Genomic DNA, 26,011 nt, shown 5'->3' with positions numbered 1-26,011 from the left:
ATCCAGGTCTCCATTATGGCCACAACATCGTAGTTCCAAGTACTCATCCATGCTCTGAGTTCATCACTCTTATTCCTGACATTCCTTGCATTGAAACAGACACATTCTAACCCATCCCTTTGCCCTATCCACTGTGTATCCTTCCTGACAGACTCTGTGTTCTATTTCTGCCCATTCAACAACTATCCTCTCCTCTCATCGGTGGCTCTGGTTCCCACCCTGCTGCCAAACTAGTTTATTCGGATTCTTTTCTTTTCTCCTGTTTCTCCTCCACTCACCCCACACATGCAAGAAACAATCAAAACCTTGTTTTGAAGAAATTGTCCCCTTGTTCAGAACCCATTGTTTCTGTTCTGCCTGCTCCTGCTCTTACTATTCCAAGAGAAATAATCTTTTAAACAACACACAATGTGCTGCAGTAAACATGATTTTACGAACTCTTTACATAGTCTCCTTGGTTTAAAGCACCAATTCCTTCTTTAGTCCATGACCCAAGAAGACAGGATATATTTGGATGTGGTATTTACATGCCTACACCCTCAGGAGAGATGAAACATCATTTCAAAAATGTATTTCATCACCAGGTCTGTGACACACAGACAACAATAATAAGACCTGCAACCATTTATCCTTACTCTCCCCTTATACAAGCTTTTCAGAGTCTTTTCTCAACTCTTAAATCCTTAACTTATTTCATCATTTTACATTGGGACAAGGCATCTGAAATCACTTTGCCTTTATGACCAACGTGAACAATCTTTACATTGAATAGTTGAATTAATAGATTCCATCTGAATTGTCTTGCTTTCTGAGTTTTAAACTTTTCAATAAAAACTAGCAGATTATGTTCAACGTAGATTAATATTTGAAAGCAACCATGTTGGAGTTTGACTTCAAAGTATAGAAGAGCCAGCAATTATCCCAAAGTTTCCTTTTCCATGACAGAATATTTCCTCTGGTATTAGTTTAATATCATTAAAAAGTTCCCCACCTGCTTCTCTATTTTCAACTCATTCTTTTGTAATAAAGCTGTTCCTATCCCCTAGTTGCTAACATCACTTGCCATTTTTAAATGGTTGGCAAACATAGGAACAGCCAACAGAGGTTAATTTATTAGGATTGTCTTCTATTTATTTGCTGAGCACTCCGTCAACCACACCACTTCTGCTTGTTTTCATAACCTATTTATTCAAGGTGCAGCCAAAATGCTGACGCAAGGAGGAGGAAGTGAGAACTGCAGATGCTGGAGATCAGAGTCGAGAGTGTGATACTGAAAAAGCGCAGCAGTTCAGGCAGCATCCGAGGAGCAGGAGAATCTTCACGGAGGATCCGGAAAGAGAACCATTTCTCAAGGTTTTGGATTTGTTGTACATAAAGGTTGTCCTGTTCAGGTCCAAGTTGTGTTGGCCTGAATGTAGTCCAGAGTCCATGTGGGATCAGTCGGTTCCGTAGGCAAGCACTGAGGGAGGAGAGGTGGCTGTGGTAGCGTGTCTGCTTCAGGATATGGCTGAAGAGCTTCAGGGCAGAGAAGGTGACCTGGGGGTTGCAGTGAGAGATAGACTCACTGAGATCCTTGTAGAGAGAGGTTTAGCGGAGGATCCGGAAAAAGAATCTCCTGCTCCTCAGATGCTGCCTGACCTGTTGTGCTTTTCCAGCGCCACACTCTCAACTGATGACGCAAGGAACACATTTTCAATAATATCCACACGTTCCTATAAATCACATGATTCTTCTTCATCTCTGTTATAAATGGACTTCTCCTTACTCTGAGATTATACCCTCTGGTCCTTTACTTTCCCACAACGTTTCAAGCCTCTTAAGAATCTTCTCCTTTTCAATAAAATCTCCTCTCATTCTTTTAAACTCCAATGTGTACAGGTCGAACCTGCAAACCACTCCTCATAATAAAATCTCTCCATATGTATAACTTAGTGAACTATCCCTGGACTATATCTTTAATAGGAACATACGGACAAGGAATAGAAAAATTCCTGAAGAAGGGCTTATGTCCAAAGCATCGGCTCTCCTGTCCCTTGGATGCTGCCTGACCTGCTGTGATTTTCCAGCACCATACATTTCAACAAGGAATATAACTAGTCCACTCAGCCCTTCAAACCTGCTCCATTAATCAATCAGATCATGGCTGATCTGATTTTAACTTCAACTCTACATTCCTGCATACCCCTGTGAATCTGTCAGACCCTTGGTCATCAAGAATCTACCTATGTCTGATTAAAAGTACTTCAAGATTTTGCAAGCACTGCCTTTTGAGGAAGAGAGTTCCAAAGTCTCACAACACTCTGAAAGAAAAAAAAATGTTTTCCCATCTCTTGCAAACAGGCAGCCTCCTAATTGTAAACAGTGAATCGTAGTTCTAGATTCTCCTAGAAGAAACATCCTTTCAACATCCACCCAATCAGGTCCTCTCAGGATCTTACACATTTCAATTAAGTCACCTCTGACTCTCTGAAACTCCAGAGGATGCAGCCCCAGCTTGTCAAGCCTTTCTGTATTATGCAATCCATACATTCCAGGTATTACTTTAACAAACCTTCTCTGAACTACATTTTTAAAATTTATTCACAGAATGAGGGTGTCGCTGGCTGGGCCAGCATTCATTGCCCATCCCTAGTTGCCCAGAGGGCAGTAAAGAAGCAGCCACATTGCTGTGGGTCGGGAATCACTTATAGGCCAGACCAGGTAAGGATGGCAGTTTCCTTCCCTATAGGACATAAGTGAATCAATGGGTTTTTCCAACAATGGATTTATGATCATTATTAGCCTCATAATTCCATTTTGATTGGACTCTACTCCATCATCTGCTGTGTCAGGATGTGAACCCAAGTCCCCAAACATTACCTGGGTTTCTGGATTAACAGTCCATAATACCACAAGATTGTCACTTCTCCACTTCTAATACATTAACATCCTTCTGTAATTGTCATGTACACAGTACTGTTGATGTGGTCACAGATAAACATTGTAAATAGAAAACAGGAGCGGGGTAGACCATGCAGTCCTTTCATCCTGCTACACCATTCAGTATGCTCATGGCTGATCATCCAACTTAACTGCCTGTTCTGACTTGTCCCCCTCATCCTGCTCCTCATACATCAGTCCTTTTAGCCCCCAGTGCTGCAACAAACACCTTGAAATCATGCATTGTTTTAGATTCAACTGCTTTCTTTGGTAGTCATGATTTGGAGATGCTGGTGTTTGATGGGGTGTACAAAGTTAAAAACCACACAACACCAGGTTATAGTCCAACAGATTTATTTGGAAACACTCTCATTGCCTGATATGATGGGATGTCCTGGTGTGTTGGCTTTGTGCATCTTCGGAAGGCAGTAGAAGTCACCTTTGCGGGCAAAATGTGGGATGAGAGCGCGTAGGGAACTCTGAAGGACTGGATCCAAAGTCCTGATCAATGTGTTTAGTTCACGGGTGTGCTCTTTGGTCGGATCAGCCAGTAGCTGCCTGCAGTGTTCCTGGTTGTTCAGTTGTGGGTACACTTCCTTGCAGTAATCTGTTCTATTCTGAATAACAATGGCTGCTCCTTTATCTGCTGGTTTGATGACAATGTTGTGATTGGTTTTGAGAGCCTGGATGGCATTGTGTTGTGATTGGGTGATGTTTTGCTCTACCTTGTGGGTACGGCTGATGAATCTGGCATTTATATATTTCCTGACGGTTTGAGTATACATGTCAAACCCAGTTGTCATAGTTGTCACAGGGATCTATAGAGGAGGAACCAATACTGCCTTTGTAGATGATTTTTTTTTAGATTAGATTACTTACAGTGTGGAAACAGGCCCTTCGGCCCAACAAGTCCATACCAACCTGCCGAAGCGCAACCCACCCAGACCCATTCCCCTACATTTACCCCTTCACCTAACACTATGGGCAATTCAGCATTGCCAATTCACCTAACCTGCACATTTTTGGACTGTGGGAGGAAACCAGAGCACCCGGAGGAAACCTATACAGACACGGGAAGAATGTGCAAACGCCACACAGTCAGTTGCCTGAGGTGGGAATTGAACCCGGGTCTCTGGCGCTATGAGGCAGCAGTGCTAACCACTGTGCCACCGCCACCGTGCCGCCCACCACTTCTACTGCCTTCCAAAGATACACAAAGCCAACACACCAGGATGTCTCAACATATCAGGCAATGGAACTCTGGGTGATAATGTTTCCAATTAAACCTGTTGGACTATAACCTGGTGTTGTGTGGTTTTTAATTCGGTGGTAGTGAATGCCACAAGGTCGCCATTCTCTGAGTGAAGAAATTTCCTATCTCTGCTCTAAATGGTTAACCCTAAATCCATAGACTGTGACCCCTGGTTCCAGACTTCCCCCACATTCGGGAACATCCTTCCTGCATCCATCATGTCTAGTCCTGTTAGAATTTTACATGTTTCTATGAGATATCCTGCTACATCAGCCCTGCCATGCCAGGAATCAGTCTGGTAAACTTTCTCTGCACTCCCTCTATAGCAAGAACTTCCTTTCTCAAATAAGGAGACCAAAACTATACACCATATTTCAGATGTAGTCTCACCAATGCACTGTACAGTTGCAGCAAGACATCCCTGCTCCTGTACCTGAATCCTCTCACTATGAAGGCCAACATACCATTTACCCTCTTCACTGCTTGCTGCACTTGTGTGTTTACCTTCAGTGAGAGGTGTACAAAGACTTCAACATTTCATTGCACATACCTCTCTCTCAATTTACAGCCAATTAGATAATAATCTGTCTTCCTATGTTAGCTATCGAAGCTACTTCATATTTATCCATATTATACTGCACCCGACATGTATTCGCTCACACATTCACTCTAAGTCACATTGGAGTATCTCTGCATCCCCCTCAAAGCTCATCCCCATTGCCCCAAACCAGCTTTATGTCATCTCTAAATCTGGAGGGAGTACATTTAGTTCCGTCACCCAACTCATTAATATGTATTGTGAATCCCATTAGTGCTCCACTAGTGACTGCCACCATTCAGAAAAAGATTATTTTATTGCTACTCTTTACTTCTTGTCTGCCAACCAGTTTCCTCCCCATCTCAAAACACTACCCCACATCCCACTACTAAAATTTTACAAATTAATCTCTTCTGTGGGAATCTGTCAAGAGCCTTCTGAAAGTTGTTCCCTTTCATCAACTCTACAATTACATCCTCAAAGAATTCCAATAGATTTCTCAAGCATATTTCCCTTTCATAAATCTGTGCTGACTCTGTCCAATTCTGTCACTGTTTTCCAATTGTTCTGCTATGAAAACCTTGATAATGAACTCCAGCATCTTCCCCACTACCAATGTCAGACTCATGGCTTTCCAATTCCTAGTTTTTCTCTACCTAATTTGTTAACTAGAGGGGTTACATTAGCTCCTCCATTCTGTAGGAACTGTTTCAGAGTCCATAGAAACTTGGAAGATGTCCACCCACTATTTCTAGGCTTACTTCATTAAGTACTCTGGGATATAGATGATCCGACACTGGCGATTTGCCAGCCTTCAATCCCATCAATTTTCCCATCATCATTTCCCTATTAATGCTGATTTCCTTCAGTTCTTCCTTCTCACTAAACTCTGTTTCTCAACATTTGTACAATGTTAATTGTGTCTACTTTTGTGAACATAAAACTGGAGAATGTATTTAATATTAGCCATTTCTTTGTTCATCATTATAAACTCCCCTGTTTCTAACTGTAAGGGATCTACATTTGTCCCACATTTTTCTCTTCACATATCTATAGAAACTTATCCAGTCAGCTTTATGTTCCCTGCAAGCTTACTCTTCTACTCGATTATCCCGTTCTTAATCAATCCCTTTATCCTTTACAGTATTTCTGAATTCTAAACTGGTCCCACTTCTCAAGTCTACTATTTTTTCTAGCCAATTTCTATACCAATTCCCTGAATCTAACACCATCTCTAATTTCCTTCATAAATCATGCTTTGGCCATCTTTCCCATTTTACTTTTGGGCCACACAGGAATGAGCAATCATTGCAGTTTACCAGTGTGCTATTTGAACATTTACCAATGTCTTTCCAACATCATCCCTTGAAGTAACTTTCCCGAATCTATCATAACCAACTTGCACCTCATACCTTGTAGTTTAATCTATTTAGATTCAGGGCCCTAGTTACAGAATCAACTACATCACTCTTCATCTTGATCAAAAATTCGATCACATCATGGTCACTCACCCCTAATGGGCCTCTCATAACTAGATTACCAAGTGTTCCATTCTCATTACACAACAGCCAGTTTAGGATGGTCTAATCTCTACTTGGTTCCTCAATGTATTAGTCCAGAAAACCATCCTGTATACACTCCAGGAATTCCTCCTCTACAGTATTTTTATAAATTTGATTTGCTCAAACTACATGCAGATTAACATTTCCCAAAATTACAGATGTTTCTTGATTGCATGCGTCTCTAATTTCCTTTTTACTGCCATTTCCAATATTACTTCCACAGTTTTGATTAGATTCCCTACAGTTTCGAAATAGGCCATTTGGCCCAACAAATCCACATCAACCATCTGAGAAGTAACCCACCCAGACCTATTCCTCTACCCTATATTTACCCCTGACTAGTGCACCTAACACTATGGGTAATTTAGCGTGGCCAATTCACCTGACCTGCACATCTTTGGACTGTGGGAGGAAACCGGAGCACCCGGAGGAAACCCACACAGACACAGGGAGAATGTGCAAACTCCACACAGACAGTCGCCAGAGGCCGGGACTGAGCCTGGGTCCCTGGTGCTGTGAGGCAGCAGCGCTAACCACTGAGCCACCATACCACCCCTTGGCAGTCTACATACAACCCACCCTAATATTTGTGTCCCTTGGTGTTTCTTAGCTATAACCATACAGGTTGCATATTGTCAGAGATAATATCCTTCATCTCTACTGCATTCATTTCCTCTTCAACCAGTAATGCAAGTGTAGCACCTTTTCCTTTTTATCTGTCCTTCCTAAGTACAGAATACCCTTGGATATTCAATTCCCATTCGTGGTCAAACTGCAGCCATGCCTCTGTAATCTCGACTATAACTTACCTGTTTTCATCAATGTGCACAATTAATTCATCCACATTGGTCTCACAAATGCCCTGTATAACTGAAGCTACTGAGGAAGGGTCACTGAACTCACAACATTAACTCTGTTTTCCCTGCACAGATGTTGCAAGACTTGCTGAGTTTTTCCAGCAATTTTTGTTCTTGATTGCAACTGAAGCTTTCATCAGATAAGGGAATCAAAACTATTCACAGTAGTCCAGTTGTGGTCTGGTTAGCATCTTGTATAGTTTTTGCAAGGCCTTCCTATGTTTACACTCCATTCCCTTTGAAATTAAGGCCAAAATTCCATTTACCTTCCCTACTACCTGCTGAATTTAGATATCAACTTTTAATGATTCATGCATACCAGTGATAAGCAAAAAAATTGTGGACCAGTAGATTCTCTTTCAGCACTTGGCAAGCTGCCAGAGTAATATGAGACTGTATGTACTCTTGTGAAGAAACATGAACTGTTCATAGTTGGTCTACAGGGAAGTCTGAAAGCTAGTCTCCAAACAAGAAGCCTAATAGATTCCTCCTGAATAAATAAAGCATGATTGATTAAGGAAAGACAGTGGATATGTATCTATACCTGTAGACATAATTCAATAAAAGTATCACATAAGAGATTTATGAGGAAGGAAATAATCTGTGGTTATAGTACTGTGGTGTTTACTTTACTGACCTAGAAATTCAGACTCCTGAACTAATATTAATAATTAAAATGGTCTCTAGCAATAATCTAACCAGCCATTCGACTGCATATAGCACTAATGATCAATCAACAGTGAGAGCTCTATCCTGAGAATAAATCAATTACAGGAAACGTGGCCATGTCTTAAAACAATATTTATCACAGGATCAACATCCCTCTTACAAATCATTGCCACATTGCTGTTAGTGGGAACTTGCTGTGCACAAATTGGCTGCATGCTTCCTGCATCATGGCAACGACTGCACTTCATTAGTATTTAATTCACTGTAGGTGATCGTAAAATCATGAAAAGCTCTATACCAAAGAGAATCTTCTAATTTCTCTTGGTGTAAATAAAGAGATGATTGGATAATTTAAGAGTAAGTTAAGTGGATTCCTACAGAGACCATGTGGAACATCTCACCTTCCATCTGAGGAACTTCCTTTTATCCTTATCCCTGCAAATATTTCTGTAGAAGCCCACCTTGCTTAATTTACGCTTAAATTATCCAAACTTACAATTGAGGGAAAGCATTTAAATTTGTGTTTGGTATCAACTGGAGACATTGTAACTTATAAAAAGATTGTGAACTGTACAAGTGTAGGCAGCAGGATGGGCAAACAGATATTAAGCAGAGCTTAGCAATAGTGAAAAGTAACTGTTAATGTTTGAAATAGAGTAACAGAGTCATAGAGATGTACAGCATGGAAACAGGCCTTTTGGTCCAACCCATCCATGCTGACCAGATACCCCAACCCAATCTCGTCTCACCTGCCAGCACCTGGCCCAAATCCCTCCAAACCCTTCCTATTCTGGTACAGAGGATTCTGTTTAATAAATGCACGGGTTGTTAGAGATTCCACTGTTGATGGATAATGTTCATTTATAATGTAAATATATAAATGGAATCTTCACAAAATAGTTTACTGCATTTAATGAAAGAACTAGCCCAGGGCAAAAACTAACTTGACCTCATCCTCACAAATCTAAATTCCCTTCTTGGTGCACCTCTACCATGTGTGCTCTGATGATTCAACAAATGGTTCATTGATGTCTTCTCAAAGACAATAATCACAGAATCACCAAAGTGTTAAGCACAGAAGGAGGCCATTCAGCCCACTGTGTCTGTACCTGCTCTCCAAATGAGCATTATGTCCAAGTGACTTCCTCCTGTCTTTTCCCCATATCCTTGCACATTGATTCTATTCCAATGTCTTCTTGAATACTTTGAGCCTGCGTCTATCACACTTCCAAGCAGTGCATTCCACATCCAAGCTACATTTGTGAAAGTTTTCTCTCACAGCTGCTTCTTCTGCAAATCATTTTAATTCTATGCCCTCTCACTCTTAACACTTTTTACAAGTGGGAACAGTTACTCTGTTCAACCCCTCAGAAATTTTCAGAATCATGTCAGATCTCCTCTAGGCCTCTCCTCTCCATGGAGAGCAATCCCAACTCTTCTAATCTAGCATTATAACTCAAGTTTCCCATCCCTGGAACCACTCTTGTAAAACTTCTTCTGCACTCTCTTGATTCATTCATGTCTTTCCTACAATATAGCACCCAGAACTGTATATAATACTCCAGCTGAGATCTAACAAGCATCTTATACATCACCTATGATCTGATCAATACAATAAATGTTAAACTTCCACAAGACCTGCAGCTGAACTACTGTTTACAGTTTTGGGCACCCAAAACTGTAAGAGAACAAGAGATGGCATAAATTCACTGGGATATTAATGAGAGATTAGGGGCATGTTACGACAAAATTATTGTTATTGTATGTTCTCCCTGTCATGCCATATGCAATGATACATGCACATCTACAGCCCTCCACTCCTGTGCCCACATTAAAAATCTACACCTTATCTTCTACTGTCAGACAACGTTCTTCCTAACAAGATGCATCACCTCACACTTCTTTTCATTGAATGTCACCTGCTATCTACCCACCCATTTGACCAACTTATCAATGTCCTGTTGAAGTTCTAAAATTTAGCCCTGCTTGCATTTTCCACATCAACTGAATGAGAAAAATTCAAAACAGGGAGGTAAATGTTAAACTTTCACATGACCTCAGTCAGGCTGCAGCTGGACTATAAGAGAACAAGACAGAGCATCAATTCACTGGAATAGTAGTGAGAGATGAGGGGAATGTTACGACAAAATTATTGAGCATTTGGATTTTGTTAAACACCAGTTGAGAAGGTTGCCACAGAGATATGTGGGACAGAGTTCTTGAGTATATTTAAGGCTCAGGTAGATTCTTCATTGGTCAAGGAATCAAGGGTTAGGGGTAGGAAAGTGGATGCGTGGAATGTCGGATCAACCATGATCCTATGAATGGCAGAGCAGGCTTGGAGGGGGCCGAATGGACTACTCCTGTTCCTATTTAGAGTCATAGAGATGTACAGCATGGAAACAGACCCTACAGTCCAACCCATCCATGCTGACCAGATATCCCAACCCAATCGACTCCCACCTGCCAGCACCCGGCCCATATCCCTCCAAACCCTTCCTGTTCATATACCCATTCAAATGTCTCTTAAATGTTGCAATTGTACCAGCCTTCACCACTTCCTCTGGTAGCTCATTCCATACAATTACCACCCTCTGTGTGAAAAAGTTGCCCCTTAGGTCGCTTTTATATCTTTCCCCTCTCACCCTAAACCTATGCCCTCTAGTTCTGGACTACCCCACCCCAGGGAAAAGACTTTGTCTATTTATCCTATCTATGCCCCTCATAATTTTGTAAACCTCTATAAGGTCACCTCTCAGCCTCCAACGCTCCAGGGAAAACAGCCCCAGCCCAGTTCAGCGTCTCCCTATAGCTCAAATCCTCCAACCCTGGCAACATCCTTGTAAATCTTTTCTGAACCCTTTCAAGTTTCACGACATCTTTCTGATAGGAAGGAGACCAGAATTGCACACAATATTCCAACAGTGGCCTAATCAATGTCTTGTACAGCCGCAACTTAACCTCCCAACTCCTGTACTCAATGCTCTGACCAATAAAGGAAAGCATACCAAACACCTTCTTCACTGTCCTATCTACCTGCGACTCTACTTTCAAGGAGCTATGAACCTGCACTCCAAGGTCTCTTTGCTCAGCAACACTCCCAAGGACCTTATCATTAAGTGTACAAGTCCTGCTAAGATTTGCTTTCCCAAAATGCAGCACCTCGCATTTATCTGAATTAAACTCCATCTGACACTTCTCAGCCCATTGGCCCATCTGGTCAAGATCCTGTTGTAATCTGAGGTAACCCTCTTCGCTGTCCACTACACCTCCAATTTTGGTGTCATCTGCAAACTTACTAACTGTACCTCTTATGCTTGCATCCAAATCATTTATGGAAATGACAAAAAGTACAGGACTCAGCACCAATCCTTGTGGCACTCCACAGGTCACAGGCTTCCTGTCTGAAAAACAATCCACCACCACCACCCTCTGTCTTCTACCTTTGAGCCAGTTCTGTATCCAAATGGCTAGTTCTCCCTGTGTTCCATGAGATCTAACCTTGCTAATCAGTCTCCCATGGGGAATCTTGTCGAACGCCTTACTGAAGTCCATATAGATCACATCTATTGCTCTGCCCTCATCAATCCTCTTTGTTACTTCTTCAAAAAACTCAATCAAGTTTGTGAGACATGATTCCCCACGCACAAAGCCATGCTAACTATCCCTAATCAGTCCTTGCCTTTCCAAATACATGTATATCCTGTCCCTCAGAATTCCCTCCAACAACGTGCCCACCACCAAGGTCAGGTTCACCGGTCTATAGTTCCCTGGCTTGTCTTTACCACCCTTCTTAAACAGTGGCACCACGTTTGCCAACCAGTCTTCCAGCACCTCACCTGTGACTATCGATAATACAAATATCTCAGCAAGAGGCCCAGCAATCACTTCTCTAGCTTCCCACAGAGTTCTCGGGTACACCTGATCAGGTCCTGGGGATTTATCCACCTTTACCCATTTCAAGACATCCAGCAATTCCTCCTCTGTAATCTGGACATTTTGCAAAATGCACCATCTATTTCCCTACAATCTATATCTTCAATATCCTTTTCCACAGTAAATACTGATGCAAAATATTCATTTAGTATCTCCCCCATTTTCTGCAGCTCCACACAAAGGCCGCCTTCCTGATCTTTGAGAGGCCCTATTCTCTCTCTAGTTACCCTTTTGTCCTTAATGTATTTGTAAAAACCCTTTGGATTCTCCTTAATTCTATTTGCCACAGCTATCTCATGTCCCCTTTTTGCCCTCCTGATTTCCCTCTTAAATATACTTCTACTTTCTTTATACACTAAGGATTCACTCGATCTATCCTGTCTGTACCTGACATATGCTTCCTTCTTTTTCTTAACCAAACCCTCAATTTCTTTAGTCATCCAGCATTCCCTATACCTACCAGCCTTCCCTTTCACCCTGACAGGAATATACTTTTTCTGGATTCTCATTACCTCATTTCTGAAGGCTTCCCATTTTCCAGCCGTCCCTTTACCTGTGAGCATCTGCCTCCAATCAGCTTTTGAAAGTTCTTGCCTAATACTGTCAAAATTGGCCTTTCTCCAATTTAGAACTTCAACTTTTAGATCTGGTCTATCCTTTTCCATCACTATTTAAAAACTAATAGAATTATGGTCGCTGGCCCCAAAGTGCTCCCCCACTGACACCTCAGTCACCTGCCCTGCCTTATTTCCCAAGAGTAGGTCACGTTTTGTACCTTCTCTCGTAGGTACATCCACTGAATCAGAAAATTGTCTTGTATGCACTTAACAAATTCCACTCCATCTAAACCCTTAACACTATGGCAGTCCCAGTCTATGTTTGGAAAGTTAAAATCCCCTACCATAACTACCCTATTATTCTTACAGATAACCGAGATCTCCTTACAAGTTTGTTTCTCAATTTCCCTCTGACTATTAGGGGGTCTATAATACAATCCCAAAAAGGTGATCATCCCTTTCTTATTTCTCAGTTCCAACCAAATAACTTCCCTGGATGTATTTCCGGGAATATCCTCCCTCAGCACAGCTGTAATGTTATCCCTTATCAAGAATGCAACTCCCCCTCCTGTCTTACCTCCCTTTCTATCCTTCATGTAACATTTGTATCCTGGAACATTAAGCTGCCTGTCCTGCCCATCCCTGAGGCATGTTTCTTTAATTGCTATGATATCCCAGTCCCATGTTCCTAACCATGCCCTTGGTTCATCTGCCATTCCTGTTAGACCCCTTGCATTGAAATAAATGCAGTTTAATTTATTAGTCCTACCTTGTCCCTGCCTGCCCTGACTGTTTGACTCGCTTCTGTTCTCAACTGTACCAGTCTCAGATTGATCTCTTTCCTCACTACTCCCCTGGGTCCCACCCTTCCCCCCCCCATTTCTCCCGAGCAGTTCTAGCAAATTTCCCTGACAGTATATTAGTCCCCTTCCAATTTAGGTGCAATCCGTCCTTCTTGTACAGGTCACTTCTACCCCAAAAGAGATTCCAACGATCCAAAATGTGAATCCTTCTTCCATACACCAGCTCCTCAGCCATGCATTCACCTGCTCTATCCTCTTATTCATATTCATAGCACCGGGAGTAATTCAGATATTACTACCATGAGGACATTCTTTTTAAATTTCTGCCTAAATCTCTGTAATCTCCCTTCAGAATCTCAACCTTTTCCCTTCCTATATCGTTGGTTCCAATGTGGACAATAACCTCTTGCTGGCCCCTGTCCCCCGTGAGAACATTCTGCACCCTCTCTGAGACATCCTTGATCCTGGCACCAGGGAAGCAACACACCATTCTGCTTTTTCACTGCTGGCCACAGAAACATCTATCTGTACCTCTGACTACAGAATCCCCTAACACAATTGATCTCTTGGAAGCCGACGTACCCCTCGTTGCATTAGAGCCAGTCTCAATACCATGGTCTTAAGAATGACCTGGTAGATATTTTCACTATAAAAGGGATATGGTAAGTTAAATAGTGACAGACTGTTTCTTTTAATTAGTGAGGTAGAAGAGAACTTATTTCAGGAAGTGATAAGAAGAATTAATGAATTTCTTTGCACAGTGAATGAACTGAATGGGGAATATCCTGCATCATAAATTGTTTGAATTAGAACCCATCAATTGTTCTAAAAGGAAATGGGTGCATTGTTTAATGAAGAGGAATATTGTAAGTTATGTGAAATTACCAAGGAATTAACAAAGGAAAGTGGAAATGAGATTGTATGGCACCAATAGAAGGAGGTATAAGCAAAGCACACGAGACACAGGCTGCACAGCTTCCTTATTTTGCTGTAAATGTCTATTCCTTACCTTCATGGCACAGTTTAGGACTGATGAATGCAGCCAATCACACAAGGCAACCTGCATTGCCTGAGTGATGGGGAACTGGTTTCTCAATTTGCAAATCCAATTGAAACACAGCAGCACTTCCAACCAAGAAAAACGTTTAATTCTGGGACCCTCTGAGTAATAGTGAGGTGCAGGAATTACTCACAATAACTCAGTTATCAAGGTGCATAAGCTAGGATTGGTTAGCACCATAAAATATGACAACTTTTAAACTGCAGAGGGACTAAAATACCAAAAACAAGTCAGGCTATGAGCGAAAGAGCAAGGGTGCATCTAATTGGACAAGACTTTTCGACATGTTGGGTCAAATAGCCTCCTTCTCAGTTGTACAATTCAATGTTTTTCATGTTGGCTTGTTCAACAGATTAATATTTATTTTGGAATTTTTAAAACGCAGTTTCCTGTTCTTTGACCCCCATGCACTCTAAACCTCATACCAACCATCATACCCATTGTTGTTAAAATGTTATATCCATCAAATGCCACAACTAACATGTATATGTATTATCTCTGGCTCAGTAGTTCTCTGCGTTCAGAGTTAGAATATCAATAAAGACCTGGGTTTAAACATCTCAGCCCTGAGTGGTACTGAAGGAGCGTACACTGCTGGAGGTGTTTTCTTCTTTTGATTAGACATTAAACTGAGGTTAGTTTGCCCTGTCAAGTGGATGCAAAATAGCTCTGCTACCATTTCATGGGAAAGCTTGGGAGTGGTGTCCAAGCTAACAGCTACCCGTCAATCAATATCACCATAGCAGATAATCTAGTATTTCACATTGCTGTTTGCGGGAACTTGCTATGCACAAATTGATTGCAGCGTTTCCCATTCTGTTACTATACATCAGAAGGACCATATCCCACCATAGCAGACAGTCGAGTTTAAATTCAATAAAAATCTGGAATTAAAAGTCTACTGATGATCATGAAAGTACCGTTGATATTTGGAAAAAAAACCCATCTAGTTCACTACTATCCTTAAGGGAAGAAAACTGCAAGTTTGGAAAGTGATAGCGTTAAAGTCTTAGCCAAGCTCTTGCAGTGTGATGGTGGAGGGGTAAATGTTTACAGGTCACATCAGATCCCAAACATTACTGAATGGAGGCAGACTGGTGACAGGAAGTTGACTTCAGGGTTCTTTTTCAAAACCCTTCAAGACCATCTCTAATTTGTCTGAAGGATCTACAGCAGAGTTTCACCGAATACTGCTGCTATTCTTTTAAATGACTACTTACTCCCTGTTACTTTATCCACATTGGTGACAATTCCTCCAATCATTCACATTTGGAAATCTTCGACAAAATCAGCTTTCCCTTGCCTCGCCAACTCTTTTATTGTTTTCACAAATGTGTTAAAGAACTCAAACCTTTGGCTTGTTCTATTTTGCCCTAATCCTAATCCCATTTCTTCCTGCTCCTTTCTCTGTGAACCTGCTTTCTTCATCACCTAAACTCTCCAGTATGTTTCCTTTGCATAGGAAATGCTACAAAAAACTGTACAAGTTATTGTTTTCACAACCCCAAGATATTCCAAAGTGCTTTACAGGTAATTTATTTTAGTTATTCCTTCACAGGATGTGGGCATTACTGGCGAGGCCAGCATTTATCTCCCATCAACAACCACAACTAACATCCTTCATGTTAGGTATAATTTAAACCAGTTGAGCTTCTGAGGGCATTGATCTTGAGAACACTCAAACCTCTCCACTATAGAAAGATGGTTATCCATAGAAAAGCAAAACACTGATACTGCATTTCCAGTAAGCATTCTAGACTTATCCTGAGCCTCCAGCATGTATCATTCACTTTGTTCTTAACAGAATCCAACCCACCTCATACTGTCTACTTACTATTTATGTCTATAGAAGGCTTTTGGTCTCCTTTCATGTCATTCCATTCTCACATGCGCTCATACGGGTGCAGCTTCAATAACACTCAAGAAGCTTGTCACCATCCAGGACAAAGCTTGATTGGCACCACATCCACAATATCCACTCCCTCCATCATCAACATTCAGTAGCATACTATCCGCAAGATATACTGCAGAAATTCACCAAAGGTGCTTAGACAACCCATTCCAAACCCATGAACACTTCCATCCATGACAAGGGCAGCAGATACATAGGAGAATCCACCACCTACAAGTTTCCCTCCAAACCACTCACCATTCTGAATTGGAGATATATTACCATTCCTTCAGTGTCACTGGGTCAAAATCCTGGAAATTCCTACCTAAGGGCATTGTGGGTCTACATACATCACATGGGCTGCAGCAGTTCAAGAAGGCAGCTCAACCATCTTCTCAAGTCCAACTAGGGATGTGCAATAAAAAGCCTTATTAAATTCTTTGAGGATGTGACAAAACAAATTGATGAAGGTACAGCAGTGGATGTGGTGTCCATGGATTTTAGCGAAGCATTTGATAAGGTTCCCCATGGTAGGCTCATTCAGAAAGTAAGGAGGCATGGGATACAGGAAATCTTTTGCCCGAAGCGTCGATTTTCCTGCTCCTTGGATGCTGCCTGACCTGCTGTGCTTTTCCAACACCACTCTAATCTTGACTCTAATCTCCAGCATCTGCAGTACCAACTTTCACTTGGTCCATAGAAGACAGAGGGTGGATGTAGATGGAAAGTATTCAGCCTACAGCTTGGTGAGCAGTGCTGTTCTGCAGGGATCTGTTCTAGGACCTCTGCTCTCCAAAATTTTTATAAATGACTTGGATGAGGAAGTGGTAGGGTGGGTTAGTAAGTTTGCCAATGACATGAAGGTTAGTGGAGTTGTGGCTGAGAAATGGCAGATGGAGTTCAACCTGGATAAGTGTTAATGATTCATTTTGGAAGGTCAAATTTGAATGCAGATTACTGGGTTAAAGGCAGGATTCTTGGTAGTATGGAGGAACAGAGGGATCATGGGGTGCATATCCATAGATCCCTCAAAGCAGCCACCCAAATTGATAGGGTTGTTAAGAAGGCGTAAGGTATGATGGCTTTCATTAGCAGGGGGATTGAGTTTAAAAGCTGTGAGATTGTGTTGCAGCTCTACAAAGCCCTGGTTAGACCACACTTGGAATATTGTGTTCAGGTTCTGGTCGCCTCATTATATAGGAAGGATGTGGAAGCTTTACAGAGGGTGCAGAGGGGATTTACCAGGATGCTGCCTGGACTGGAGGGCATGTCTTATGAAGAAAGGTTGAAGGAGCTAGGGCTTTTCTCATTGAAGTGAATAAGGATAAGAGGTGATTTTTATAGAGGTATACAAGATGCTGAGAAGCATAGATAGAATGGAAAGCCAGAGACTTTTTCCCAGGGTGGAAATAGTTATCATGAGGAGGCATTATTTTAAGGTGATTGGAAGAAGGTTTAGGGGAGATGTCAGAGGTCAGTTCTATACACAGACAGTGGTGGAAGCATGGAATGCGTTGCCAGCAGTGATAGTAGAGTCAGATACATTACAGCCATTTCACTTGGATAGGTACATGGATGATAGTAAAATGTAGGGTATGGAGGTTAGTTTGATCTTAGAGTAGGATAAAAAGTTGGTACAATATCAAGGACCAAAGGGCCTGTACTGTGCTGTACTGTTCTATGTTCTGCGTTAAAGCCAGCAACACTTGTCTTACAAGTGAATGTATTTTTAAAAATTTCCCTCTTTCCTTGAAGAATTCATCTGACCTTCATTATATTTGTTTCAGCAACAACTTAGCATCCACATGTCCCCGTGTAAAAAATGCACAAGCTTGCAAATCAAACAATTTCTCTTCATTAAGACTAAACAAATTACCCTCTAGCTCTAGATTAGTATTTTAATGAAATTATACTTTTGTTACACTTTGACCTTGTAGTGGCATACTTGCCTAATAGAGTCAGAGAGTCATAGGGCATATAAATACACCATTCAGCTCAATGTGTCCATGCCAACCAAGTTTCCTAAACTTAGCTTCATTTGCCTTCAATTCAGCCCATATCCCTCTCATCCTTTCTTTTCCACGTATTTGTTCAAGTGTCTCTTAAAATGTTGTCATTGTACCCAGCTCTATTACTCAACTTATCTATGCTCCTCATGATTTTATAAACCTCTGTAAGGTCACCCCTCAGTCTCCTATGCTCCAGAAAAAAAATATCCCAGCCTATCTAGCCTCTCCTTATAACTCATCCCCTCCAGTGTTAATATTTGCTGCTTGTACAGTAGGAGGAGAGTTTTGGTGGAATACAGACCAGTTAGTGCTGAATGGTCTGTCTACATCCTTCTATGTAATTATGGCTTTCAGTTGTGGCACAGTTGAGCCTTAAGCAGATAATGCACTGGGGGCTCAGAAGATTGGTTTTGACAATGTAGATGCTATACTTGTCCACATAGGCAACATCAATAAGAGAATGTAATCTAAAGAAGACTCTGACCTCCAACTTAATCTTGAAGAGCTAAAACTAGAACAGTACACTAGGGGAAAAATCAATATCACATTCTGTCAGAATAGAGACAATAGTTTAGGTGCTAAAATAACACAAAGAACTGCAGATGCTGAGAATCCAAAAATATAACCAGAAATTGCTGGAGAAACTCAGCAGGTCCGGCAGTATCTATGAAGAGAGAAACAGAGTTAATGTTTCAAATTAAGTGAGCCTTCTTCAGAACATCTGCTGCATTTCTCCAGTAAGTCCTGTTTCTGCTCTAGGCATCCTGATTAAAACTGGTGCAATAAGGCAACAGCTAGAGAACTCAGCTACTTACATGCAACCATTAAACCCAACAAGGAACCACTGAATCTTTTGAAGACTTAACTTAATTGTAACTTAATTGAAGCTGTACAAAGATCTGGTATTGATATTACAACTTTTATATTCCCAGAATGTCCCTACTTCACAGCCTATCAAATATATTTGAAGAATAATTTGGGAAACACAACAGCCAATTCATCCAGAGAAAAATCCTATAAATAACAATAAAATTAATGAGCAGATCACCTACTTTCTGGAATCTTGTTTGAGGATAAATATTGCTTACAACAACATAGAAATTCATGTGTTTTCTGTCAAATAGTACCCACGGGTCCTTTACTGCTGAGCTCAGCAGGTCAGGCAGCATCTGTAAAGCAGAAATAGATTTAATATGTCAGTGAGAACTTTTCACCAGAATTAGAAAAGTTAGGATGTAACAGGTGCTAAACAAAATCAAAATTTGAGGTAAGATAGAAAGCTGGTGATATTAGTATAATTTATCCTCAGATCAGAAGTCCCCTTCTACTTTTTCCATTCTCAAAACTTTTAAACCGGTTACATCTCAAACCTTGGCCAGTTTAAATAAAGGGTTACTGAACTGAAACATTGACAATAGCCCAGATCTTTTGGTCTTTTTCTCTTTCCACAGATATTCCCTGACTTGCTGAGTATTCCTAATAAATTTATTAAATATAATTACATTAATTGCCATGGTTACAGTTGGTGTTCCTGCCAATTTGTTTTTCTTCAGCTCAGACCTCTGGGGTCTCTGTGTGGAAGTCAATGCTGCAAATAGTGTGCCGACACAAATTGCCATGTGGCTTCGACCCATGAACCAAATGTCCATGCCCGCACAGATCAGAGGAAACATTAGTTACACTGCTGAACCAGCACCATAATAACTAGAAAGCCTTCCACCAGCTGATGCTAACTATACTTTTCCAGATATTTCAAAATGTACAATAAGACAGAGTTAAAAATCAGACAACACCAGGTTATAGTCCAACAGGTTATACTCCACAACCACCTGATGAAGGAGCAGCGCTCTGAAAACTTGTTCTTCCAAATAAATCTGTTAGACTATAACCAGGTGTTGGTGATTCTTAACTTTGTCTACCCCAGTCCAACACTGGCACCTCCACATCATGGCTACAATAAAACAATTCAGCTAACTTCTAAAGAAGGGTGTATTGCATAGGTAAACCAGTATTCCAGCATTAGAACGGAAGAACTTTCATTTATGTAATGCCTTTTGTATCCTTGGGGAAATCCTGAACTCATCAGGAGAATTCACAAGACATTATCAAACCTACTGTAGCTTGACAGTTAGTTGACAATCATCATCAACTGGCACATTCACCATGGCAATGCCTATATCAATTAGAATTCCCTTTCCACCAAACTGTGCTCTCCTCTCATGCAGGCGAAATATTGTTTTCCCTCTTAATTCTCTTGAAGAATTGCAAGATCAAAGCTTTGACAAAAATACCAGTTCTATACTATTTATAATGCTTTTAGTGACCTCAGGAGCGTTTTTCAGCCAATAATTACTCCTGGACCGTAGCCACTGTAGGTAATGAGAAGGAGTCAGTTTGGACACAGTAAGATCCCACAACGAGCAATGTAATAATCAACCAGGTAATCAATCTTTTTCATTCCAGTGACATTGTTTAAATATTCTGGGGGCACAAGAAGTGAATAAAGGTGAAGATTTGTAATTTTTAAACAAATGTTGGGCACTGAACAAGACTGACAGCGGCAGCAGTGTTGGTCGGGATTGAGCTGGACAAGTTGGGAGCTGTGGGCCTTCGCTGAGAAAGGATGCTGCAGAAACAGCAGCTCCTCCTCTGCTCTTGATGCAGTTACACTGCAGTATGAAGGTACCACTTTCAAGCCCTCGCTCACCCTGCTCATTAGTAACATTGCCCTCTGCTCACTAACCACTCTCTCCACATTGCAACATTGAAATGTACTGGTTATTTCTTTACCCGGTGATGTAATGTCCCGTTCCCCCCCCCAACCCGCCCCCAAACTTGCACAATCTGCCCTGTCCTGGCCTGGCCTCTCTCTCTCTCTCACTCAGCGAACCGACACTTACCGAGTCGCCCAGGGCTCCGGCAGAAACCTGCCGCTCCCCAAACCCCGGCTCCGGGGCTCGAGCTTTGGGAGGGTCCGGGCGGAGAGACGGTCTCCGACCCGGAGCAGCGATCCCGAAACCTGCGTCTCCTCCGCCCTTGCGTCGCTGCTGCTGAATGATCAGAAAGCGGTGACAGCGTCGCCAGGTCAGCGTGAGGGAGAGAGGGAGGGATGGGAAATGGGGGGAGAGAGAGGGGCGAGGGATTGAGAGAGAAGGGGAAGAGTGAGACAGGAGAGAGGGAGGGATGGGAAATGGGGGGAGAGAGAGAGGGGCGAGAGATTGAGAGAGAAGGGGGGAGTGAGACAGGAGAGAGGGAGGGATGGGAAATGGGAATGAGAGAGGGACGAGGGATTGAGAGAGAAGGGGGGAGTGAGACTGGAGAGAGGGAGGGATGGGAAATGGGGGGAGAGAGAGAGAGGGGGAAGAGTGAGACAGGAGAGAGGGAGAGAGGGAGGGATGGGAAATGGAGGGAATGAGAGAGAGGGGGAAGAGTGAGACAGGAGAGAGGGAGTGAGGGAGGGATGGGAAATGGGGGGAGAGAGGGGCGAGGGAGTGAGGGAGAAGGGGGGAGTGAGACAGGAGAGAGGGAGGGATGGGAAATGGGGGGAGAGAGAGAGAGAGGGGCGAGGGATTGAGAGAGAAGGGGGGAGTGAGACAGGAGAGAGGGAGGGATGGGAAATGGGGGGAGGGAGAGAGGGAGGGATGGGAAATGGGGGGAGAGAGAGAGGGGCGAGGGATTGAGAGAGAAGGGGGGAGTGAGACAGGAGAGAGGGAGGGATGGGAAATGGGGGGAGAGAGAGAGGGGCGAGGGATTGAGAGAGAAGGGGGGAGTGAGACAGGAGAGAGGGAGGGATGGGAAATGGGGGGAGAGAGAGAGGAGCGAGGGATTGAGAGAGAAGGGGGGAGTGAGACAGGAGAGAGGGAGAGAGGGAGGGATGGGAAATGGGAGGAGGGAGAGAGGGAGGGATGGGAAATGGGGGGAGAGAGAGAGGGGCGAGGGATTGAGAGAGAAGGGGGGAGTGAGACAGGAGAGAGGGAGGGATGGGAAATGGGGGGAGAGAGAGAGGGGCGAGGGATTGAGAGAGAAGGGGGGAGTGAGACAGGAGAGAGGGAGGGATGGGAAATGGGGGGAGAGAGAGAGGAGCGAGGGATTGAGAGAGAAGGGGGGAGTGAGACAGGAGAGAGGGAGAGAGGGAGGGATGGGAAATGGGGGGAGGGAGAGAGGGAGGGATGGGAAATGGGGGGAGAGAGAGAGGGGCGAGGGATTGAGAGAGAAGGAGGAGAGTGAGACAGGAGAGAGGGAGGGATGAGAAATGGGGGGAGAGAGAGAGGGGCAAGGGATTGAGAGAGAAGGGGGAGAGTGAGACAGGAGAGAGGGAGGGATGGGAAATGGGGGGAGAGAGAGGGGCGAGGGATTGAGAGAGAAGGAGGAGAGTGAGACAGGAGAGAGGGAGGGATGAGAAATGGGGGGAGAGAGAGAGGGGCGAGAGATTGAGAGAGAAGGGGGGAGTGAGACAGGAGAGAGGGAGGGATGGGAAATGGGGGGAGAGAGAGGGGCGAGGGATTGAGAGAGAAGGGGGGAGTGAGACAGGAGAGAGGGAGAGAGGGAGGGATGGGAAATGGGGGGAGTGAGAGAGGGGCGAGGAATTGAGAGAGAAGGGGAAGAGTGAGACAGGAGAGAGGGAATGAGGGAGAGAGGGAGGGATGGGAAATGGGGGGAGAGAGAGAGCGGCGAGGGATTGAGAGAGAAGGGGAAGAGTGAGACAGGAGAGAGGGAGGGATGGGAAATGGGAATGAGAGAGGGACGAGGGATTGAGAGAGAAGGGGGGAGTGAGACAGGAGAGAGGGAATGAGGGAGAGAGGGAGGGATGGGAAATGGGGGGAGAGAGAGAGGTGCTAGGGATTGAGAGAGAAGGGGGGGGAGTGAGACAGGAGAGAGGGAGGGATGGGAAATGGGGGGAACGAGAGAGGGGCGAGGGATTGAGAGAGAAGGGGGGAGTGAGACAGGAGAGAGGGAGAGATGGGAAATGGGGGGAATGAGAGAGGGGCGAGGGATTGAGAGAGAAGGGGAAGAGTGAGACAGGAGAGAGGGAGGGATGGGAAATGGGGGAGAGAGAGGGGCGGGGGAGAGAGAGAGGGGCGAGGGATTGAGAGAGAAGGGGAAGAGTGAGACAGGAGAGAGGGAGTGAGGGAGAGAGGGTGGGATGGGAAATGGGGGGAGTGAGAGAGGGGCGAGGGATTGAGAGAGAAGGGGAGAGTCAGACGGGAGAGAGGGAGGGATGGGAAATGGGGGAGTGAGAGGGGCGAGGGATTGAGAGAGAAGTGGGGAGTGAGACAGGAGAGAGGGAGGGATGGGAAATGGGGGGAGAGAGAGAGGGGCGAGGGATTGAGAGAGAAGGGGGGAGTGAGACAGGAGAGAGGGAATGAGGGAGAGAGGGAGGGATGGGAAATGGGGGGAATGAGAGAGGGGTGAGGGATTGAGAGAGAAGGGGTGAGTGAGACAGGAGAGAGGGAATGAGGGAAAGAGAGAGGGATGGGAAATGGGGGGAATGAGAGAGGGGCGAGGGATTGAGAGAGAAGGGGAAGGGTGAGACAGGAGAGAGGGAGTGATGGGAAATGGGGGGAGTGAGAGAGGGGCGAGGGAGTGAGAGAGGAGCGAGGGATTGAGAGAGAAGGGGAAGAGTGAGACAGGAGAGAGGGAGGGATGGGAAATGGGGGATTGAGAGAGAAGGGGGAGAGTGTGACAGGAGAGAGGGAGTGAGGGAGAGAGGGAGGGATGGGAAATGGGAGTGAGAGAGGGAATGAGAGAGAAGGGGGAAGAGTGAGACAGGGAGTGAGAGAGAAGGATTGAGAGAGAAGGGGGAGAGTGAGACAGGAGAGAGGGAGGGATGGGAAATGGGGGGAGTGAGAGAGGGGTGAGGGATTGAGAGAGGGAATGAGAGAGAAGGGGGAGAGAGACAGGGAGTGAGAGAGAGGGATTGAGAAAGAAGGGGGAGAGTGAGACAGGAGAGAGGGAGTGAGGGAGAGGCGGGGAGGGGGAAGAGTGAGACGGAGTGAGAGAGAGGGATTGAGAGAGAAGGGGGAGAGACGGGGGAAGAGTGAGATGGAGAGGGGCAGTGAGAGAGGGAGGAGAGTGAGAGGGGGAGGAGAGTGAGAGGGGGAGGAGAGAGGGAGGGAATGGGGGGAGGAGGGAGGGAGGGAAGGGGGGAGGAGGGAGGGAGGGAAGGGGGGAGGGAGGGAGGGAAGGGGGGGAGGAGGGAGGGAAGGAAGGGAGGGGAGAGAGGGAGGGGAGTGAGGGGGCAGAGGGAATGAGGGGAGAGAGGGAGGGGGAAAGGAATGACAGACGGTGGAGAGAGGGAGTGAGAGGGAAGGGGAGAGGGAATGAGGGGCAAGAAAAGAGAGAGAAGGGGGATGAGACAGGAGGAGGGAGGGAGAGAGAGAGGGGATGTGAGGGGGAGAGAGAGAGGGAGGGGGCAAGGGGAAAGTGGGTGATGGAAAAGGGGGGAAGAGGGTGAGGGAGTGAGAGAGAGTAAGAGAGAAGGCAGGATGAGACAGAGGGGGAGGGAAAGGGAGGAGAAGGAGTCAGAGAGAGAGGGGAAGAGGGAGTGAGGGGAAAGGGAGTGAGTGAGGGAGAGGGAGATGGGGGAGGAAGAGATGGAGAGGGAGAAAAATACACTGAGGGGAGAGAAACACAACACGGAGAAAGGAAGAGAAAGAGGGGAAGAGGAAAAGGGGGATTTGTGGGCAAGAGGTAAAGGGAGGAGAGAGAGGAAAAGGGGAGCAGCAGAGAAGGAGATGGGGTAGGAGAGAAGGGAAGGGGAGAGAGACAGAAGGAGAGAAGGATAGTGAGGGAATGAGAGAGGGGGAGAGAGAGACAGGTGGGGAGAGAAAGGGATAGACAATGAGGGAGAAACAGATAGCTAGGGAGATGACAGGAAAAGAACAGAAAGAGGGACAGGGAGAGGGCTATGGGGGACAACAAGGAGTTATGGAGAAGAAAGGAGGGGGGAAATGAGACAGTGGGAGTAGGGAAGGATGAGAATGAGGGTGAGAGGAGAAAGGGATAGAGAATTACGACATTGTTATGGTGTAGACAGAGGCCATTCAGCCTGTTGTGTCTACACTGGCTCTGAATCTTTGGAGATAGCTCCCACCTTTTCCCTGTAATCCTTGATATTATTTCCTCTCTCTTCTTTTTTGAATTCTTCTTCTAATTTCTCCTGAAAGGATTTCTGGCAATCCAGTTATTACCTGTGATTTATTGACTGGTGTCCTGGCCTAGTCAGGAAGGTGAATGTGTCACAGCACTTTCAGCTCAAATACACTTGTTAGCACAGTCTGTTCTCAAACCTGTTCCGTGAGAACTGAAATATTATTCTTTTACACAATCATTATACAATTATACAAGTGGGGGATGGGAAAGGGAGGGGGGAGTGAGAGAGAGGATTAAGAGAAGGCAGGATGAGACAGAGGGGGAGGGAAAGGGGGGAGAAGGAGTCAGAGAGAAAGGGGAAGAGAAGCATTCTATATGCTGCCTTTAAGAGTATAAGAGCTAGGAACAGGAGTAGGCCATTCAGCCCTTCGAGCTTGCTCTCGAATTTAATACTATCATGGCTGATTTCTGCTTGGCCTCACCTCCACTTTCATGCCCGCCCTCCATAACCCTTCATCCCATTACTAATTAAAAATCTGTCTAGCTCCAGCTTAACTATATTCAATGTCCCTGCATCCACCACACTCTGGGCTAATGAATTCCACAGATTGACGACCCTTTCAGAGAAGTAATTTGTCCTCATAAAAACTGAAGGAACTGCAGATATGCTTTCAGTTTTTCATTCTATTTCTCCACATCTGTTTTAAATCTGCTACCCTTTATCCTAACACTATGACTTCTCATTCAAGAGTACCCCACATGAGGAAACATCCTCTCTATTACTACTTTGTAAATCCTCATTAGCATCTTACATATCTCCACCAATTTACCTACCTGTGCTGCCATTTTCAGAAACAGGTGTTTAT

At 44.2% G+C, this 26,011-nt stretch overlaps 1 protein-coding gene across 2 annotated transcripts in view; it reads right to left on the bottom strand.

The window, feature by feature from the left end:
- The window catches only part of LOC140462832 (syntaphilin-like), an 86,718-nt gene extending 65,270 nt beyond the window's left edge, over window positions 1-21,448 (bottom strand). For both annotated transcript variants that reach the window (XM_072556179.1, XM_072556180.1), the window contains exons 1-2: window positions 20,954-21,448; window positions 19,106-19,222 (exon numbers count right to left, since the gene is read on the bottom strand). The gene's annotated coding sequence lies outside the window, so the exon portion shown is untranslated. The remainder of the gene's footprint in view (window positions 1-19,105; window positions 19,223-20,953) is intronic.
- Between the last annotated feature and the right edge of the window lie 4,563 nt (window positions 21,449-26,011).

This window comes from Chiloscyllium punctatum, chromosome 37, assembly GCF_047496795.1.
Source record: "Chiloscyllium punctatum isolate Juve2018m chromosome 37, sChiPun1.3, whole genome shotgun sequence".
Classification (NCBI taxonomy): Eukaryota; Metazoa; Chordata; class Chondrichthyes; order Orectolobiformes; family Hemiscylliidae; genus Chiloscyllium; species Chiloscyllium punctatum.
Note: the sequence above shows the minus strand (reverse complement) of the source record. Positions and strands in the feature narration are given on the sequence as shown.